Source organism: Plecotus auritus (assembly GCF_963455305.1).
Source record: "Plecotus auritus genome assembly, chromosome: X".
NCBI lineage: Eukaryota > Metazoa > Chordata > Mammalia > Chiroptera > Vespertilionidae > Plecotus > Plecotus auritus.
In genome coordinates, this window is record NC_137784.1 from 114,863,035 (window position 1) to 114,885,725 (window position 22,691).

The following is a 22,691-nucleotide window of genomic DNA, read 5'->3' on the forward strand; positions in this document are numbered from 1 at the left end:
GGTTCGATCCCTAGTTGGGGCACATATAGGAGGCAACCAATCGATGTTTCTATGTTTCTCACATTAATGTTTCCCTCTCTCCCTCCCTAGAAACCAATGAACATATGCTCAGGTGAGGATAAAAAAAATGAATAAATAAAAGTAAAAATCTCTAACCACTGCTTGTTTGATGGTCAGCCTGGAAACGGTTGGGGGTGGGAGGGGACTATTAGGAGCTTGGTTATAATCCTTGATTTATGTTTGCCCTATTTCATTTGGTAGATACTTATGTATGCCTAGCACTGTTCTGGGCATGGGATTAGAGCAGTGAATAGAACAGACAGGGCCTTTCTCTCAGGAAGCTTTCTTTTCCTCAGATTTTTTGCTGTTTGTGAATTTCACAGTTGATATGAAAGTGTTCTTGGTATGAATTTCAAGATTTCACATATTAAGGATAATACAGTGATCACACTTCCTCTCTCCTTAGCCCTAGCCAGTCCTTTCTGAATAATGAGAGGCGGGTAATAAGGGGGATGACTGTGCCTGTGGAGAGGGCAGCAGATCAGGGTGACTGTCTTTGTGCTGTGATGGGAAAAGACCAGGGCACACCTGTTTCCTAGCGATGTGATGTGGAACCATCCGCACTGGGATGAGCCTGTTCATCAGCCTGCATCCTAATCCTGTTGTTGATTGGAGATAACTTCAGTGGTCACTGGGCACCTCGTCTCCATGGCAACACCTCTAAATATTCCTCTGGTAACTTGTGCTCTACATTTTGTCTGGATCTGAGCCCTCCTGTGGCAGAATATTCTAAAGATGTTAAAAAGGGGGGGGGGAGGCTCAACTAATAAATCTATTCTAAATGACTGAGTCATTTGTTTTGATTACCCGGGTGATTGCCAAATGTTAATTTAAAACTGAAATAGGCCATGAGCTCACTCCACTAACAATGCTGAGTGTTTGTGCTAATACAGCTTGATAATGAGGTGGCCAGATCCACTGCCGGTGCGAATGTTATATGATAAACAGACATTTCGGGAAATATGCAGAACATCTTGGCAGTTTTCCTTTAACTTTAAGGGTAATAAATACAAAGTAGAATGCGTTACCAAGAGCCATTTCAAAGGAAGTTGAACTTTTTTTTTTTTAGAATTTCATACTTTTCTTCTGAAGAGGTAATTTTTGTCTTGATTTTCATTTTTTCCTAACTTAGGCACATTGGAACTTGACAACTATATACAGTCCTTGCCAAATACATCCCATTGTCCACACATCCAGTGTGAGGTAAGTACTACTAATTGTTTTTTACACTGATCTCCAGCCTTCCAATTTGTAGTGTTATGGTTGACATTGTATGAAGAGCTTTATTTGTACAGTAGATTTAAAGGGGTTCATTTTAATTGACCCAGCCAACCATTATCCCTGCTTTCTAAATATTAGCTCTCTGGGGAATGCCTTTTCAAGGGAAAAAAACTCATTTGCTTTTAATTTGGGGGCATGAAAAGTGAATGTGTCAAGTACAGCAGAACTGTTAGGTTATGTCTGTTTGAAAATAAAGATCTGCCCATGTCACAGCATGAACAGTAGGGAGCAGGAAAGCTGCGTGGAGCAAATACTGGGATGGAGGGCAAAGATTCCTACTGACAACTGTAAGGAGTTGGACTGACCCAGTCAACTGTCAATGAAAGGAGCCAAGGTGCAGGATGGCTCTGTACAATCTGATGGTACAAATGCCAAAGAATGTTTCCATTGGCTTACATTAACATGGGCCAGAAGATTTTTTTTTTCTGATTAGTACTAAAGTTCTGAGCACTGCTGCACTGGTGGGAGCAGCCAGATCGACCAGCCTTTTCATTTAATACATTGGATAAGCATTCTCTGTCCTCTTCATTTAGCTATGGTGGCTTATGTCTTCTTCGTGATAATCCAGGGTTACCCATTTCTCTCTTTGAGAGACTGGATATTCACTTTTGAAAATAATAAAAGGAGGGAATCTCAAAGATGGTTCATCCAGGCACAATGGAAGAGGCCCCAGTTTTCTGCTTTTCTGCCCATCTCCATGCATTTACGAGAGAGGATATAACATTTGCCAGCACCAGACCAGCCAGGATTTCTAGTTTCATCCATCAACAGGTTTTGTCTTCCCCTCCACCCTGCCCTGCCTCCATGCACAGTTCCACATCTAGTGTAGCTCCCTGTATTTCAATTAGGGTAGATGCTCACTAGGTGGCAATAGTTGCATTTGTTACATCTGTTGCTGCAGAATAATTCACAGATTAAAAAATAGTCAAATACCTAAATATATTAAACCTTAAAGAGTAAAAAAAAAAAGTAGGACTGAGTTTCTCTTAGCTGCCAGAGATGAACGCTTCCATCTTCAAGTCTAAGCCCTATCATCCTTGGCCTTTACTTAAAAATGTTGTTTTCAAACTTTTTTTTTAATGACAGAAACTTGTTTTCCAATAAAATCTTAGGATTAACCCCAATAGAGAACGCCAAAGCAAAACTGCTTTGGCTCAAGTAGGAGGTTGTGAGTCTCTCACCCTCCTCTGAGGAACCATTCCCAGGGCAGGTGGAAAGCACTGTGCTCTGCCTAAAAGCAGAAATTTTAGCTCTGAGCCCTTTCACAGCTCTTACTTTTATTTTCCCACAGAAACAGAGACTAGATTATTCAAGGAAATTTATAGAAGGGGAAAGCATCTTTCAAACAGTTTAGTTGGAAGTGCTGGCTAGGTGAAACTTAGCCATTCATATACATTCCACAGCAGTCTGCCGGTTTGACAAACTTCATCAGTAGAAAACTTCAATATATAGGTCATGTATCAGAATTATACACTTGAAAACTTATATAATTTTATTAACCATTATCACCCAATAAATGTAATTTAAATTTTTTTTTAGTTCTGGCCTGTGTGGCTCAGTTGGTTGGAGCGTTGTCCCATACACCAAAAGGTGGTGGGTTTGATTCCCAGTCAGGGCACATACCCAGGTTGCGGGTTCAATTCCCAGTTGGAGCGTGTGCAGGAGGTAACAGATCGATGTTTCCCTCTCACGTCGATGTTCCCCCCTCCCTTCCTCTTTCTAAAAAATCAATAAAATTTAAAAATTTTAAGGAAAAAAACCTATTAGAAACTATGTATACAGGACTGTACTCTTAAAATGGAACCTTTTAATTGAAGCACTTTGACCAAAATTTGGGTTTTCTTTTAGTGTACTGAGTTTCTCAGCTGAATTATTAAATATAACCTGTTAAATCTTTTGCACCACGACAGAAATATATAGGATTGATGTAAAACAGTTCAAGTCACGATGCAGTTGTATCTTGTGATCTTTCTTCCTTTCATTCATTCAGCCCTACTATGTACCAGGTCAGGAGTGTAGGAGTGAGCAAAAACAAAAAGAATAATACATTTTGGTCTGATATTCTTCAAGGGTAGGACATCCCTAGATTATTTTCCCTTTTGCAGATGAGATAACTGAAAACTGATTTCCCTTTTTAAATTAAATTGCCCATTATTAAGTAGACTAGTTTGGGTTCATGAGTGCAATTCAAAATCCCTGTATCCAGTCTGCTCTTTAAGTCTATGATTTATGCCACCCCCATAGATGCATGTAAAAATAATAAAGTATGCAGTAATTGCTGGAGATGTGGCTGTGCCTGGGATGCAAATGCCCCCCAAATGAAAACAAATGTAAAGGGTGTATTTCACAGTCTATTTTTTAAAAGTTTGTTTGGAATAATTAGACAGTTTAGGAAAATGTACTTTGCAGTTTCTACAGGAGGGTATTTTGTTTTTTTAAGTGATGTTTCCTATTTTATGTTTAGCATAGCATTTATCACAGGTAAAGTTTATAACCTAAGAGTCTAAAATTATTCCATTTGGCTGCCTTTTAGTTATGGAATTATTCTTGAACACAATATAATTCTTAATACATCCATGAGCAATCTTCCAGTTTGATAAACTTCATCAGTAGAAAACTTCAATATATAGATCATGTATCATGCAATTATACACGTTATTGGCTTCTGTGCTAGGGACAAGATTGTTAATTAAACATGTATTTAACGTCTAGGAAATATTTATATCACTGATATATGGTCACTTTCATTACTGATTTGGCAGTTTTTAACAACCACATAACACACAAAACACAAAATTTTAAAATATAGTAGTCATAGTGATTTGATTTATATCATTTATATTGATGTGACTTCTCTCCTTGGTGCACTAGCAGTAAGCATGAAAATCAGCCCAGATGGCTTGCACAAAATTAAAGAGTTTGGAAATCATCAGTCCAGAGCCAAGGTCTCAAACTGCTGGGCTGGATCTGGCACACAAAGGTTTTTAAATTTTTATGTGAATTGCCAGCATTTAAAAACTTAGAGATTTCACATTTTCAAAAATCCAGATTTTCAGCTTCTCTTCTGAAATATTAGAAGATCTGGCAACATTGAGCCTGCATTCCTATTTGGTAACACTGGGCTGGAGCCAAATAGCTGCTGTATCTTTAGATGGAACATGAACTCTGAAATTTGCCCACAGTCTTCATCACTGTTATCTCTTTGACACTAAGGACAAGGGCAGTTGCCATTTTCTGACTGTATTACTCATTTATAAGAAAAAACCTTAGCTCTCACAGGCATGTATGTTTTCAACCTCAGGTCTAGATGAAATTGAGGCTGCAAACTTAGATCTGTTCTTTCTCTCAAAATATCATCTTGTTACTTTTTGGGTGCACGATGTTGGACAATGTTCATTTTAAGGGGGTGCATTAAATGGACTGAGGGTAAATATTTAAGGGGAGGGATACCTTCTGATGATGCCTGATTGAGAGGAGCATCAGCAGAATTTGATGGATTCCTGTGGTCTTACCCCAGTGCTTCTCAGACTTTAATGTGTAGATTCTGATGTGGCAGGTCTGGAGAAAGGCATGAGATTCTGCTATTCTAATCAGCACCAGGTTATACCTCTGCTAGTCTGAGGTCTCACCTCTCTTTGAGTAGCAGGGGGCTCTACCCTAAAGTGATTCCAAGAAAAGGCAGTCATGAAATGAAGACTCTAAATATCTTCTTCTTTGGCCTGAGAAAGAGAAGTAGATCTTAGCCAGGCTATTTGGGGTTGAATCTTTATAGATAAACCTGTGTTCACTTCTAGTTGCAGCATGGTAAGTTAAAAAAATTAATTACTTTAATACAGCATAGCTCGTGTAAACAATAAATCTAACTTTCATTTTCAGACTTGTTTCAAATTAAGTGCTTCTAGTAAAAAAAAAAAAAAAAAAAAGATAGACATGTTAAAACTCAAGCATCATGAAGTGGGGATTAGAGCTTTTTATTTTATAACTAGAGGCCTGGCCAGCAGGGATCAGGCTGAAACCAGCCCGGTGCATGGATTTATCCAAGGTGTGTCCTGCCTGTCTCACCCAGTCCTGATTGGCCGGACCCCAGCAGCAAGCTAACCTACCAGTTGGAGCATCTGCCTCCTGGTGGTCAGTGCACATCATAGCGACCAAACGAATGGTTGGACACTTAGCATATTAGGCTTTTATTATATAGGATTATAGGAGACTATATTTATGAGACTTACAAAACTGATAAATAAGACCACAGAAAATAGATAATTATCAAATCCCTGGATATATAACTTTGTAAGCTATAATATTATAGAAGAAGTCACAAAGGAAGAGATCAACAGATTTAAATATATAAAAATGTGCTGAGAATAGATCTTATGTATTCTCACCACACACACACACACACACACACACACACACACACTGGTAACTCTGAGGTGATGGATGTGTTAATTAACTTGATTGTGGGAATCATTTCACAGTGTATATGTATGTCAAGTCATCATATTGTACCTTAAATATGTACAGTTTTGTTATTTATACTTCAATAAAGGTGGAAAAATAACTAATGAAAAGGAAAACACACCAGGAAAAGTTTGTGTGAATTTGACAAGATAATTTCCCTATTATGCACAGAGTGCATACAGATCATAAGGCCCGGCACAGGCCTGACATAGGGTAGATGTGGCATAACTATTGACTAAATGAATTCTGTATTTGGTAGGTAGGCAAAAGACACTCATGTTAAATCACAAAGTAAATAAATGCATGGAAGAACTTTTCAGCCTCTCTGGTATGCAAAAACAAGCATATTCAAATGGCAACAAAGTACATTTTTCACCTATTAAGTCAAGAAAAACCAAAAAGAAACCCTATGCTAATATGGTTATCTTGAAGCTGATAAACACTGACTCATTGCTGGGAGCATTGTAAGTTGTTTAAACGCCTTTTGGAACATTATTTGGCTTAGTATATATAGCAAAAGTCACAAAGTTTGATACCCTTTAATGCAGTAATCTTATTTTGGGAAATATAGTCTAAGAAACAAATTAGAAAAGAAGGAAGAAAGCTATATGTTGTAGGTATTCATCACAGTACTATTTAAAAGGAGACAAAATTAGAAAGAATTCAAATGTCCAACACGAGTAATGGTTCATTTGTTCATCAGATATTTTGGGTTAAGCAATTATGATACTCTATGCAGTGGAATTCCATTAATCTGTTCAAAATTGTAATTCTGACACTTGCAGAGCAATATGAATTTGTGTAATATAGCTTTACTAAAAATGCAGGACACAAAATTGTGTACGTGCTGTGATTGATAACCTTGTAAAGAGATATGTACACATGGACAAGAACTAGAAGGCAAATGGACAAATGTAAGTAATACTTTACTTGAGGTCTTATTTGTATTATTGTCCTATTATTTATACATTTTACCATAAGTATATGATTTGAGGATCTTCAGCTTTTACTTGCTTAAATCAGCTCCATATCACAAACAGCAATATTCCCACTGGTCACACAGTGGGTGTTTAGTAAATAATTCTGAAACACAATGAGGACTGATGCCCAGAGCATAAACATGGAGTTCCGATGATGCAGTTCTTACTTGCTGCTTCGTTCCATCATCTGAGCTCCCATTTTTCTTTCTTCTGATTCCTGTGGTTGGTACAGAGGCATCTGGGCATCCCACGTGACAAAATATAAATATTTGTCTCAGAGGTTTTCATTAAATGTACAGAAGTGCCAGGGAGTGAATCTTACGTCTAGACTCAGTGTACACTGAGGTAGAACCTTAATGGAGCTATAATTCAAGGGAATGCTTATTTTATCTTCTGGTTTTATTTAGGTAAGTAACAAAAATTCACTCTAGTGTCATGAGCCTTCTTTCAGTATCCCCTCCCCTCCAGTTGCAGTCCCTGTTTCAGATATACTTGTTTCCCTGCTGTAAGTATACTTTTCTCCTTTAATTAGGTCAGTTACTTCATGTCTGTTTTTCTTTTTTGACATGGTTTCCTCTGGCTTTAGCACCACATATTTTCCCCATATGTCATTGCCTCTGGAGCTTCATGTTGCAATCGTTTTTCAAGGGGAATGGAGAGCACATTACAAAGGGGGTAGCTCTTGACTCCTTGCCTGCCCTTTGCCTGCTTGAGCGTTCATATTTCTTTTGGGCCTAGTTCTGTTTGGTTTTGTAGTCTTCATCATCAGTTATGTTTGGACTGAAAGATACTTAAGTAAAAATAATGGTAAGTCAAAGATATGTCTGGCAAAGGTGCAGCACATTTGTTAAGGTTACTGGTTTATTTATCTTCCCTGTCTCTATGGTGACTAAATCCGGGGCTGGGATTTAATGGACTTAATTTTGACCTCTTGTACATCTCCTAACTTTCCCAGCCTCTGATTTAGAAGGAATTCATTTTCACTTTAGGAGAGAAACCACCCCACTTAGAGAAAGGGTCCTAACTGGACTCTTGAAAAGTAGAATCTCCCAAGTCTTCTATTCTTATGTCCTCTTCGATCAGAGTTCATATAGCACTTGTATAGAAAGCTGAGAAGTCTTTTAGATAAACACACACATGCACACAACATTGCTAATGGCCCCAGGAAGTAATTTTCTTTTCAATGAAATAAAATATTTAGTTAATGTGAATGAACTGCATATAAGAACTTTTTATAAGTAACCTTTTATAAGTATTAAATCAATGGGAACATTGATTTATATTACAATTTTATTTTTAAGAAGTATCTCCTTTATAGATTACAGGGCTATAAATTTGCTTGCATATATATGTTCAAACCATATTTCAGAATTCAAGTGTATTGAACTGTACTATAGAAGTCCACAATAAAGGTTGGGCTTGACTAGGATTCCCATGGAAGAAGTCAGATCTGGACACTGAAATTCAAATCTAGTGTTCCATCTATTCCCAATTGATGTGAAATAAAGATCTCTAAGGTAGCTAGAGTCACACCATACTGGATTTCAGTTGGTTCAGATGACCCTTTAAAACTTTTTATCCTCTCCCATATGATCCTTTGAGATTTGCAAGGATACTCCAGTTTTAGAAATTTAATAATTTATCCAAAATCAAATCAGAGTGCTTTACTTTATTTAAGGCTAGTGTATATTGTGTTTACTCATGGATAATTTATTTATTTACAAGTCCTTTCATATTCTCTAGGAACAAACTCATATATGTTTATTTTCTTTAAAACCAGAACAAAGGAATCAGTAAATGATAATGCTTATATAAAGGCTGAGACAAGGGAAGTGATGTAAGTGCCCTTGCATATTTATTCACCAATATAATATTAGAGTTCAGCTCTGTCATGAAGTTCAGTTCAAGTCTAATAGGGAATTGTGAATACTTGTTAAGATTTTTAACATCATAAAACTCAGTGGGTATGGAAGTTAATTTTAAGATTTTCTCCATTGTCAATTCTTCTGTTAATAGGGCAGAGACTTGTGAAGCCAACAGCCGATGCTCAGTTGTAGAAGAGATCCATACTTGTGAGATGAATGTGGGATACTCATGGTGTTCTGGGCTTGAAACCTTGACTGATGAGTCTTGTTACTTGAACTTGGAAAATGTATTAGGTTAAGGTCATAGATAAATCATATAAATTTTATTATGGTCAGTACAATAAGCATTGCTGAGGTCAAAACTTTTACAGACATCAAAATGTTAAGGCCTGCCGAAACCGGTTTGGCTCAGTGGATAGAGCATCGGCCTGAGGACTGAAAGGTCCCAGGTTCGATTCCGGTCAAGGGCACGTACCTTGGTTGCGGGCACATCCCCAGTAGGTGTGCAGGAGGCAGCTGATCGATGTTTCTCTCTCATCGATGTTTCTAACTCTCTATCCCTCTCCCTTCCTCTCTGTAAAATATCAATAAAATATATTTAAAAAAAAAATTAAAAAAATATGTTAAGGCCTGAAGCCCTTAATGATGCTGCAGAAGGAGTAGCACTTTTGTCATTATCCTTGTCATCATCATTTTCTTATCAACCTTATATGTTGAAAGCCCAGTATGGAGAGCTGTGCTAATAATAGCTATAATTTCTTTTATTACTTATTTAACTGTTAATATTTCAATTTTGTTTAAACAGCTCTAAGGATCAAATCAATTTAAATAAAAATGGATGAAATACATAAATCTGTATTTAGAATGGTAGCCTTGTTCTCTTGTCCTATCAGCCAGATAAGCTTCACATTTTGCATAGCATCTCTCAAGGAGGGATATCCATTTATTGGATAAACCATTAGTTTAACATTTCTTCACCTAAGCACTAAAGAAGTGATTTCAGGTAGTTCAATGAGAATTTGTGGTCTTTGCAAGTCTGGGCATAATCTCTTAAACCATGTGATATGACCATTTTTGTGCATTTTTAGGGTTATAAATTAATAATTTATTTAAGATATTCCCAGTATTTCTTTCCCAGAACTGGTGGAGCATTTTCTGTGGATTCTAATGAGATTTTGCATATGTAGTTGTCAATATACATTGGCTAGTGGAGTCATAATCCATAGTGTCTGTTGCTCACTAAAGTTGTACAAGTGCTGACTAATTGGAGAGGATGAGTTCCACTCTTGGCATTGGTCTCACATGATGGGTTTGAACCTGAAAACAATACAATATGTTCTGTTATTTTTAGCCCATCCTTTATGTTCTGAGCTATGTCCTCTGTATTGTCCGTCCTCGTAGATTTACACAGGATACTGACCAAAACTCTGGTCTTCCCATGGGTATTTTCCTTTTTTTTGCAGGGAAAATCTAAGACAATCTAAGAGTCAGGATTTAGTTGGAATCACTGTGCTTTTTAAATTATACTGTGCTTTTTCCAGGTAACTGGAAGCTTCCTTGGGAGCAAGTATACTGATGTTTTCTCTGGTGTCTTCCATATCATTTATTATTTAATGCCAGAGGCTTAGTAGGCATTTACTAGAGATACAATTAAGTGAAAGGCACTTTATAAATTACAAACTACAGCTTTCCTGTGGTGTTACACAGGAAAATCTCAGGAACTTTGTTTGACTCTGTTCCACTAATGTCAGTATTCTGACATCATTGGAGCATGTTCTTGAATGGAATGGTAATTCCTACCACATGGCATCATTTTTTCCAACATTTTATTTTGAAGTTTTACAAACAGAAAAGTTGAAGTGAACACTCATATTCCCACCACCCAGGTTCTACAATGAAACATTTTACTATATTTGCTTTATCACATATCCATTCATCCATTGGTCCATTTTAATATTTTGAATGCATTTAAAAGTGAACTGTAGGCATCTGTATAATTCACCTCTAAATACTTCACTATGCATATGATTATGTAGTTTAAATTTTGACGTACTTAGAGCTGCTATCAGATTTGCTAAGATTCTCACATTGGTTTTGGTGGTGGCTAAGAAGAGGTGGTAAGTTGAATGTGAAATAATCTCTTTTGAGACGTGGGTTTTTTTTGTTTGCTTTTAACTACCAGCAAGTATACAAACATAACATTCTGCCCCTTTCCTTTCACATCACATGGTCACATTGATTGTTTTGTTGAAACTTGGAAGGCCAGTCTAAGAAATAGATGGTCTTGTTTATATGAGTAAAAATGAAGATTTGGGGTTGAGGATAGTGGCACAGAATGTTAGAGTTAGCTACTGTAAGGGAGAGAAAAAGAGATTCAGAATCAGGAAGTTACCTGTGGGGTACCACTTACTTATATGTACATACTAGAGGCCTGGTGCATGAAAATTCATGCACTGGAGGGGGTCCCTCAGCCCAGCTTGCCCCCTCTCACAGTCCGAGAGCCCTCAGGGGTGGGAGGTGACCCAGTGATCAGGGAAAAGTGATGCCCCCATCACACCTCTGCTGCTGCCACTGCCAGCGACTCAAAGCCTCGGCTGGCCCTGGTTACCTGAACCTCAGGCTGGCCCTGGGCCGCTGGGGGGCTGAGGGGACTAGGGGACTCCGGAGGCAGGTGCGTGCCTGCTGCCCCTGTGGGGCTGAGCGGACTGGGCACCACCATCTTTGAGGGTGTGGTGGTCAATTAGCATATTCCCTCCTTATTGGCTGTGGGTGCTGCCATCTTTGAGGGTGGGACAGTCAGTTAGCATATTCCCTCCTTATTGGCTATGGGTGCTGCCATCTTTGCAACAGTGTGAGGGTCAATTAGCATATTCCTGCTTTATTAGATAGGATAGGATAAGTCTAGAGAGGGTTTAGTGGCTGTTTATATTACCTAAGGGTCACGGATTAAATAAACACTAACAGTACAAATAGAGGGTCCTTCTAGTCTAGTGGTTTTCACATTATAGTCCACAGAACCCTAGGATTCATAGAAATGTTTCAGAGGTTTTACCACCATTCGAAATAGATTTTTAAATGTATATTGAACTATTTTAAAGAACTAATAAAAAACAACACGTATATTTCAACTATGTCTTGTAGTAAATACTTACTGATTGACTTTAAAATAAGTAAAGGTTATTAATATCAGCCTAAAATACAGTTTTGAATAACACTTATCTGCCATCCATCAAAGCCAGGTTAATGTTTCTGATGTGGGAATAAAGACAAAAGGTCTTCAGCAAGACTATTACACTAAAGCCGTGGTGTTAACTGGCCTGCGAAAGCTGAAGTTACATTTTGGTTTCCAGTTACCATGAGCACTTATCCATCTGTTATATTTAGATTTTTTTTCTAGTACCTTTAGAAATTTGGAAACAGATGCTTTCAACTTGAAATGACCATAAAAGTGAAAAGGTAGTTAAGAGGCTGGAGGCTGGCTCTAGTGTCATCCCTCAGATGGGGCTGTGTGAATTGATTAGGGAATCTTCAGAAAGGTTCCCTAATTGCTCAACATAAGTCTGAAAATGTATGTGTGCAATATTGTAGTTAATTATGAGGTTTTTATGGCTTCTTTGATTATGCCTAAAAAGCTTTACAATAGCTTTGGCAGATTACTTTCACTTGGAGGCTGTGGTGCTTCTTTTGGTCCCTTTATTTGGATTTTACCACATTCTGTACCTGTAGTCTAAAATGCCTTTTGAAAGCCAATACCTGCTTGTGTGTAGCTGCAGTCATTTTTTTTATTATTTTTAAAATTGATTTCAGAGAGGAAGGGAGAAAGAGAGAAAGAGATAGAAACATCAGTGATGAGAGAGAATCATTGATCCCCTGCCTTCTGCATGCCCCCTACTGGGATCGAGCCAGCAACCCAGGCATGTGCCCTTGACCGGAATTGAAACTGGGACCCTTAAGTCCACAGGCCCGACACTCTATTCACTGAGCCAAACCAGCTAGGGCTGCAGTCAATATTTTAAATGCTTGCTTATCTTTATTTTTCTTATGACATTTTATTATGAAGATGTTCAAAGTTGAAATTATTTTGCAATGAACACCTGTGTACCCATCATTAAGAGTCTACCATTAAAAACACTTTACTATAGCTGTTTTATGACATCTATCCATCAATCTATATTTTCAGATGTATTGCAAAGTAAATGTAGATTTTAGTTAACTTCATATGTTGTATACACTTGGAGTCTGGCATTTCAAACATTACACAAATTGTGTAAATTGTCATTGAATCCCGTGAAAGATGTAAAATAAATGCCCATTTTGGTTTTACTGGGGAAAAATTAGGAGCCTTATTTAAAAAGTAACAGATTTTTCTGGAATTCTGGCATGGACTTGGAGAAGAATACTAGTTTATTTTTAAATCTGAACTTTATCATGACTCAGACATTGCTGGCCCCTAATAAAGAGGGGTCTATACTTGTAAATTTTGTTTTCATCATTGAAATAGGAGCCAAATAACTTCCAGTTATTATAGAGAGGATCATCTTTAAAAGTGTTATATGATACTATCAACAATAAAAATATATTTAAAATGAAAAAAAGTGTTATAAACATCAATATTGGTCACTGCAGCAAAATCTATTGGATTTGGAAAGTAGAGGAGCAAGTTAACTGAGTACTAAATTGGTCTATGCTGGATTTGATCCCAAACCCTGGTGTGAAGGTGTTAAATGCAATTTATTAAAAAACACTCTCCTTGCCCTACCTGGTTTGGCTCAGTGGATGGAGCATCAGCCTGCGGACTGAAGGGTCCCAGGTTTGATTCCGGTCAAGGGCACATGCCTGGGTTGCAGGCTTGATCCCAAGTGGGGGGCATACAGGAGGCAGCCAATCAATGATTCTCTCTCATCATTGATGTTTCTATCTCTCTTTCCCTCTCCTTTCCTCTCTAAAATCAATAAAGATATTAAAAAAAAAACACAAAAAAACACTCTCCTTACCACTGGAACAGCAGGAACAGGATGAAGATTAAAGATGCTGGAGTATGGTTTCTGCCCTATTTATGTGGCAAGCACTCCCTGCGTTCTTGCAAAGCTTCCTTGTTGTTCCCTTTATACTCAATCCCCAGAGTTATGTCCAAACACTCCCTTGGCCCATTGGGTGGTTTGGTATATTTCCTCTGGAAGTGTTCACTTGCACTCTTGAGTTAGCTGGCAGGAGATCCCTTAAAATCTTTTCCAAGCTGTTTTTCCCACTCTCTTATGGGGCTAATCCTGTAATTTCCACTTAAATTTCAGCTGCTGTTGCCTGGGTAGAAACAGGTCTCTGCTGTCTTCCCAATCTCTGGACTTCCCAAGAAAAGTTAATGTTTAACAACATAAAATTAAAATAGAAAATCTTAGAGGCAGGAGTTAAGTAGGGACTATGGATGGAGAACTTGATGATTTGATATATTTTATTTTACTTTATTTTTAATATGGTTTTATTGATTTCAGAGAGATGAAGGGAGAAGGAGAGAGACAGAAACATCCATGATAGAGAAACATCAATCCACGCCCCCTACTGGGGATCGAGCCCATAACCCTAGCATGTGCCCTGACCAGGAATCTAACTGGCAACCTCCTGGTTCATGGAACAACATTCAACCAAATGGGCTACACACTGGCCGGGCTAGATATATTTTAAATGTGTCAGTAGATCATGAATTTAAAAAAGACGTATGTATAAGGAGTTGTAAACATTTTACCAACCCCCTCAGGCAAACACACTACCATTTAAAACCCATATAAACTCCTTGGCACCACGGAATAATATGTACTTTGTTCTTGGAAAAGACTATTAGGTTGCAAAGGTTTATTCCTCTACCACTTACTTGCTCTTTGATCTCAGAAAGTGACTAACTTGTTCTGTAATGGTTCCATAAGTACTGATAATAAAACTGATTTACTGCATATAGTATAATAGAGGAGTTTAAGACTATATCTAGTTGCTGTTAGGCCTTAAGCTTTTGGAATTTTATAAATTTTTAGATATTAACAGTATTAACATTAATACTATTAACATTAATATTATTTGAAAAAAGTTGTTTTGTGTCTGAATACTGTATATTCTATAGTCCATATACATTGGACCACCCTTAATTAAATATTTTGACAAATCAGTTTAGAAAATTCATTTTACTGCAAAACATGTTTAAAGCACATAAAAATTGATTAGACTGTGTACTTATTGCCAGCAGGAAGGTAGAAAGTGTCCTAGACTTATGATTAGGACAGGTGACAGTACTTGAGCTTCTATTCTTAGCTTGACCTTGCCCCCCTCTCTTAAGGCAAGTCACTTAATCTTTTACTGTCTCAGTTTATCTACCTATATAACACCTGTAGTCTTATTTCATGAAAACAGTACTGATTTTTATTTGACAGCATTTGAGGACTTGATGTAGAAAGTGGCACAGAGATTCAAATTATTATGCAGAAATTATTTGTATGTTGAATGATAATCTTGGCAAATTAGTAATTACTACATTTAGAAAGTTACAACTCTGGAGGGAATTGATATTTGATATTGTTTTCCTCTGTGTTCTAAGTTACCATCATAACAGTAGGAAAATAAACTCTGTTTTGGCTGCGTTACAAAGGGATTAACTCACTTCTTCAAGTTGTTACTAAATCTCCAGCCCTTTTGACAACATACATAAAAAGTGCTCCTTGTTTTACTTAATTTTTCTGGAATAAAAGTCTTCTATCTTAGCTTATTTTTTTCTTTCGTTGAGAGCTTTCCAAGTTATTCTCTTTGTGAAGAATGAACGATAAACCATGTCAGTTACTTAAAGCAACTAAAATTACCAACTGCAAATATGTAGAGAAGTATGCTTTTGATTTTTAGATCAAAGCAAAGAACTAAGATTATGTGGAGCTTGCTTATTGTACATTTGTTCCCAGCTACTTGTGTCTTTACAAATAATTAAATATTAACTAATTATCAAGAGGATTAAATAGCTACAGTAAAACTAAAATACCCATATGACCATTTTCTCAATTCTATATTCTTCAAAGCTTGGGCTAAATTGAGAGAATCCCTATCATGGAGATTGCCAGTATTTTCACAATGATCTGCTACTACATTTTTATGGTGCATGATAAATGTGTGTGTTTATTGTGAAAATTGTGTGAGTCATGTCAAAAATTAAAGCCACTTGAAAAATTAGAAGACACTACTTAAGTACAAAGTCTGATTTATGTATAGTTGACTCTCAACACAGGTTTGCACTGCATGCAGATAATTTTTTCAATAAATACTATAAATGTATTTTTTCTTTCTTAGGATTTTTAAATAACTTTTCTCTGGCTTATTTATTGTAAGAATATAGTATATAATACATATAGCTTTAAAAATGTGTTAATTGATGTTTTATGTTATTGGTAAGGCTTCTGGTCAACAGTAGGTTATTAATAGCAATGTTTTGAGGGACTCAAAAGTCATATGTGGATTTTTGACTGTGGGGGTCAGCACCCCTAACCCCCATGTTGTTCAAAGATCACCTGTATATGTATAAATGTATGTGTGTGTATATATATATGCACACACACACACACACACATATATATATTCCTTAATTTTTTTATTTTTCAATTACAGTTGACATACATTATTATACAGTATTAGTTTCAGGTATACTCCCCAGTGATTAGACATTATATGACTTACTAAGTGATCCTCCCAATAAATCTAGCACCCATCTGACACCATACATAGTTATTATAATATTATTGACTATATTCCCTATGCTGTACTTCATAATCCCTTCACCTTTTTAACCCATTCCCTCAACTCCCCCTAGACTGACAACCATCAAAATGTTCTCTGCATCTATGAGTCTGTTTCTGTTCTGCCTGTTTATTTTGATTTTTAGATTCAATTGATGATAGATATGTATTTATTGCCATTTCATTGTTCACATTTTTTATTTTTGTTTTTCTTATTATTCTTAAAGATGACCCTTTAACATTTCATATAATGCTGGTCTGGTGGTGAACTCCTTTAGCTTTTTTTGCCTAGGAAGTTCTTTCTATGTCTTTCAATTCTAAATGATAGCTTTGTTATGTAGAGTAATCTTGGTTGTAGGCTCTTGTTTTTCATCACTTTGAATATTTCTTGCCAATCCCTTCTGGCTTGCAAAGTTACTGTTGAAAAATCAGATGACAGTCTTATGGGAGCTCCCTTGTAGGTAACTAACTACTTTTCTCTTGCCGCTTTTAAGATTCTTTGTCTTTAACCTTTTGCACTTTAATTATGATGGGTCTTGGTGTGGGCCTCTCTGGGTTCATCTTACTTGGGATTCTCTGCACTTCTTGGACTTGTATGTCTATTTTCTTCACCAAGTTAGGGAAATTTTCTGTCATTTTTTCACATAGGTTTTCTTTCATCCTATATAATAAAAGGCTAATATGCAAATCGACTGAACGGTGGAACAACCAGTCGCTATGATATGCACTGACCACCAAGGGGAAGACGCTCAATGCAGAAGCTTCCCCCTGGTGGTCAGTGCACTCCCATAGGGGGAGCTCCGCTCAGCCAAAAGCCCTGAGCTGGGCTCACAGCTGGTGAGCTCAGTGGCGGTGGCGGGAGCCTCTTCTGCCTCCACGGCAGTGCTAAGGATGTCCGACTGATGGGGAGTGGGCCTAAGCCATCAGTTGGAAATCCCCTGAGGGCTCCTGGACTGTGAGGGGGCACAGGCGGGGCTGAGGGACCCCCTCGAGTGCATTAATTTCATGCCCCGGGCCTCTAGTATATATAATTAATTTCAGAGACAGGAAGGGAGAAGGAGAGAGAGAGAGAGAAACATCATTGATGAGAGAACCATTGATTGGCTGCCTCCTTCATACCCCTACTGGGGATTGAGCCCACAACCAGGAATCGAACTGTAACTTCCTAGTTCATGGGTTGATGCTCAACCAGTGAGCCACACTGGCAGGGCTATTTTTACATAGGTTTTAAATTTCTTTTCTTTTTTTTTTTTTTAAATAAATCTTTATTCAGATTATTACAATTATTTCTCCTTTTTCCCCCCATAGCTCCCCTCCACCCCTTTCCCACCCCACCTTCTGCCCTTACCTCCCCCCCACTGTCCTCATCCATAGGTGTATGATTTTTGTCCATTCTCTTCATGAACCCCCCTTACCCCTTTCCCCATGAGAATTATCAGTCCACTCCCTTTCTATGCCCCTGATTCTATTATATTCACCAGATTATTCTGTTCCTCAGGTTTTTAATTCACTTGATTTTTAGGTTCGCTTGTTGATAGATATGTATTTGTTGTTCATAATTTTTCTCTTTACTTTTTTCTTCTTCCTCTTCTTTAAGAATACCTTTCAGCATTTCATATAATACTGGTTTGGTAGTGATGAACTCCTTTAGCTTTTTCTTATCTGTGAAGCTCTTTATCTGCCCTTCAATTCTGAATGATAGCTTTGCTGGGTAGAGTAATCTTGGTTGTAGGTTCTTGCTATTCATCACATTGAAAATTTCTTGCCACTCCCGTCTGGCCTGCATAGTTTCTGTTGAGAAGTCAGCTGACAGTCGTATGGGTGCTCCCTTGTAGGTAATTAACTGTTTTTCTCTTGCTGCTTTTAATATTCTCTCTTTGTCTTTTGCCCTTGGCATTTTAATTATGATGTGTCTTGGTGTGGTACTCTTTGGATTCCTTTTGTTTGGGGTTCTGTGGGCTTCCTGGACTTGTAAGTCTATTTCTTTCACCAGGTGGGGGAAGTTTTCGGTCATTATTTCTTCAAATAGGTTTTCAGTATCTTGCTCTCTCTCTTATTCTGGCACCCCCATAATTCTGATGTTGGTACGCTTGAAGTTGTCCCAGAGTCTTCTTACATTATCTTCAACTTTTTGGATTTTTTTTTTTTGCTTTTTGCTTTTTCGGTTGAGTGTTTTTTGCTTCTTTGTATTTCAATTCTTTGACTTGATTCTTGTGTTCCTCTATTCTGTTTCTGGGTCTCTGTATAATATTTTTTATTTCAGTCAGTGTATGTTTAATTTCTAGTTGGTCCTTTTTCATATCTTCGAGGGTCTCGTTATATTTATCGGCCTTTTCTAGGATATTCTTAAAAAGTCTTATCACCGTGGTTTTGAATTCTATATCCAGTCGTTTGTTTTCCTCCATATCTTTCGTTTGTGATCTGATTCTTTGACCCCGCATTTTCACTGATTCCCTGAGTTGGTAAGGTAGATATTTGTGCTAGGTTTCCAATATGGCCCAGTGGGTCTGCTTCCCCAGTTAACCTGAGGTGGACACTCTTGGTGCACCCCTTTGTGGACTGTGTGTACAGCCTTGTTGTAATTAAGTCTTTATTGTTGTTGGTATCACTGGGAAGAATTGACCTCCGGGTCAGTTGGCTGTAAGGATCAGCTGTGTCTATGCTGGGAGAAGCCCGGTGCTGGAGACAGCCCTATAGGATTAGACTTGCTAAATTGCAATAGCCTCTGTGCTCAGCTTGGATGGGGTGGAGCCTCAGTCTTGGCTTCCTGTCAGCCCCGCCCCTGCGCGCACGTGTGCTTTCAGTCCTCCGCCTTCCCCAGCTCCAGTCTCCGCCTGAGAGTCCAGACTCCCCCCACAAGAGCGTGGGTCCCCAGGGGCTCGCCTGGAACCGGGGTTCACTGCAGTCAGAACTGGGGCACAGTGCCGTCAGGAGCCTCTGACTCCCCTCCACCAGGGAAAGCCTGTGGCAACCCCCGCAGCCTTTGTGCGCACCGGCGTGCGCGCGCGTGTGTACTTTCAGTCCTCCGCCTTCCCGGGCTCCTGAGTCTCCGCCCGAGAGTCCAGACTCCCCCCACAAGAGCGTGGGTCCCCAGGGGCTCGCCTGGAACCGGGGTTCACTGTAGTCAGAACTGGGGCACAGTGCCGTCAGGAGCCTCTGACTCCCCTCCACCAGGGAAAACGCGCGGCAACCTCCGCAGCCCTTGTGCGCACCGGCGTGCGCGCGCGTGTGTACTTTCAGTCCTCCGCCTTCCCCGGCTCCTGAGTCTCCGCCCGAGAGTCCAGACTCCCCCCACAAGAGCGTGGGTCCCCAGGGGTTCGCCCAGAACTGGGGTTCAGTGCAGTCAGAACTGGGGTTCAGTGCCGTCGGAGGCTTCCTTCCCCCTTCTGCCAGAGGAAGTCAGCCAGGCTCTCAGCCGCCCTTCCTCTCTGCGCGCACAAAGCCCCTTTGCCGTACCTCCAATTCTCTGTGAGCTTTTCTCCTTCCTTCTAGTTGTAGAATTTTCACTCAGCCTGCTTTCCTGTGGTTCTGGATGGTGTCCGTTCTGTCTTTTAGTTGTAGTTTTGAAATTGTTGTGCGAGGCAGCAGTTTAGGTGTTTACCTATGCCGCCATCTTGGTTTCTCTCTTTTCTTTTTTTTAAATATATTTTTATTGATTTCAGAGAGGGAGGGAGAGGGAGAGGGAGATAGAAACATCAATGATGAGAGAGAATCATTGATTGGCAGCCTTCTGCATACCCCCCAATGGGGATCGAGCCTGCAACCCAAGCATATGCCCCCGACTAGAATCGAACCCAGGACCCTTCAGTCCACAGGCCTACACTCTATCCACTGAGCCAAACCAGCTAGGCGGCTTTAAATTTCTTGCCTTCTCTCTTTGCCTTCTGGCTTGATTTTTGCTGTTCTGACTGGGTGTTTTCTGCTTCCTTATCTTCCAAGTCTCTGATTTGATTCTTTGCTTCTTCTACTCCACTGTTGATTTCCTGTAATATATTCTTAATTTCAGTTATAATATTCTTCATTTCTGACTGGTTCTGTTTTAAAATGATTTGCATATACTAAGTTGATTTAGAAACATTAAACCCTTTTCTTGAAATCCAAAGAGTTAATTTTTTATGTTAGCTGTGAGATTGGAGCGAGAGTGCTAGTGATATTTCTTTTTCTTGTTTGTTGAGAGAAACAGGGAGGTACAATCTAAGTTGGTAAATCAGTGACAAATAGAACACGAGTCACTTGGCTTCAGTTAGTTATGTGACCTTTAAATAATAAGTGCCCCTTTCAGAAAAGACTGTTTTTGAGACTACAGACATTAAGCAGACTCTTCTGCTTTAAAGAAGGAACACTTATAAGGGTTAATTTCAAACTCTGATACAGATAGAGTTGAAAAATCCATCGCAGGTTTCTATAACGAATGAGTGTGGTGTTTTGTTCTCCCAGCAGGTAGTTAAGGTCAGAGCTGTGAATCAGAGCTGTGCACTTGGTTGGTGATATGCATCATTGACATTGTGCCAGTCTAATAGTCCTCTAAAGGACTTGTGCCCAGCTCAGGTTGCTCCATTATAATCCCCAGCTGAGAAGCCACCTTTCATTTAAAAAAATAAATTAGAAAGAGAACATGAATATTTGAAAATCAAACACCACATGTACTTTATAGCTTTTCAGCCTAAAGACATGATGAACACTAAAATTTGAGAGGTAAATCCTTCATGCCATTAATCTGTCACAATCCCTCACTGTATAAGCGTACGTACATTTTGTCAGGATAAGTGTTTTACTGACTTTATTGTTTTGTAACTTATTGGCAAGGCATTGTGGTTTGGTGCAAAGAGCACTAGACTTGGAATCAAAAGCCACTTCCTGTCTGGGTGGTTTATTAACTGAGGGTAACCTTAGCATAGTTGGCATAGGATTTCCAGATGGCATATTCTCTGCATGAACAAAAATAATCTGCCATTTCATTAAGCTTTGGTGGGAGCTACCTGATCCACTTGAGGTCCTTTTATCCTTTTCCCTTTTCTCACTCCCCTCCCTTGTAAATTTCACAACTCTGTTCTTTTAGGGCAGCTGACCCTATTGGATGTGAGAGGAAGGCAGTCTGATTAAATCAACTTACTACATTTTTTTTTTAGTTGGTCCATTCCATCATTTTAAATTTTGTATATTTCTTACAGCATTGTTTGTAATAACAGACTATAAGCAACTTAAATGTCTGTAAATAAAGGACTGATTAAATTGTGGTATATCTACACAGTTGAATACTATGTACATGTTACTAAGTAGAAAGTCTCTATGTACTAACATGGAAAATTCTCTAAAATATATTAAGTAGAAAAGGTAGGGTGTAAACGAGTATGTATATAGTATATCACCATTACGTTTTTTTGAAAAATGTATATAGCTACCCATTTCTCATATGCCCAACATCTCTGGAAACATAAGAAGACACTGGTATCATTTGTTACTGATGGAAGGGGGAAGTGGGTGTCTGGGCAGAGCTAGGGGAGGAACATTTAAGAAATAAATCCACATTGGATGGTGAACACACAATACAGTGAACAGATGATGTGTTGTGTGATTGTGCACCTGAAACCTGTATAATTTTGTTAACCATGCCACCCTAATATATTTAATAAAAAGGGGGAAAAGAAATAAATCCACACAAAAAAAGAATGTTCACAACAGTATTAATACTAAAAAGTAGAAACAACTCCTGTCCATTAACTGATGAGTGAATAAAATAGAATGTGGTAATGCCGTACATTGCAGTATTATTAAGCTATAAAAATGATATGTTGACACACCTACAACATGCACAAACCCTGAAAACATGCTGAGTTAAAGAAACCAGCCACAAAGGTCACAGCTTGTATGATCCCATTTATACGAAATACCCAGAATAAGCAAATTCATAGAGATGGAAAGTAGATTAGTGGTTGCCAGAGGCTAGGGGAGAGGGATAGGGAGTGATTACTGGAGAGGTCCAGGGTTTCTCTTTTGGTGATGAAAATGTTCTGGAATTAGATAGGGATGATAGTTGCACAACTTTATGAATATACTATAAAATAACTAAGTGAAGTCATGAACATGTAAACTAAGTCTCACTGTAAACATAAAACAACAAACAACTTAAATTTCTACCTAAGAAATACTTCAATTGTAAAATAGTATCGCTGATAACTCCAGAGGACTTCATATCCTTTAGCTGCTTTCACTAACACCAGTGATCTTTTCATTTTATTGTTACCCCAAATGAAGTCCTAATTGATAGAATTTTAGGCAAAATAAAG

The 22,691-nt window shown here is 38.4% G+C and overlaps 1 protein-coding gene across 32 annotated transcripts in view; it reads left to right on the forward strand.

Moving 5' to 3' along the window:
* FHL1 (four and a half LIM domains 1) overlaps window positions 1-22,691 on the forward strand; it is a 73,105-nt gene that overhangs the window by 25,668 nt on the left and 24,746 nt on the right. For 19 of the 32 annotated variants that reach the window (XM_080653432.1, XM_080653441.1, XM_080653424.1 and 16 more), the window contains one exon: window positions 1,193-1,263. The exons of 2 other annotated variants lie outside the window; for them this stretch is intronic. The gene's annotated coding sequence lies outside the window, so the exon portion shown is untranslated. Of the gene's footprint in view, window positions 1-90; window positions 113-1,192; window positions 1,264-22,691 lie in introns of all 32 variants that reach the window. 11 more of the 32 variants (XM_080653428.1, XM_080653447.1, XM_080653427.1 and 8 more) reach the window with 1 other exon arrangement.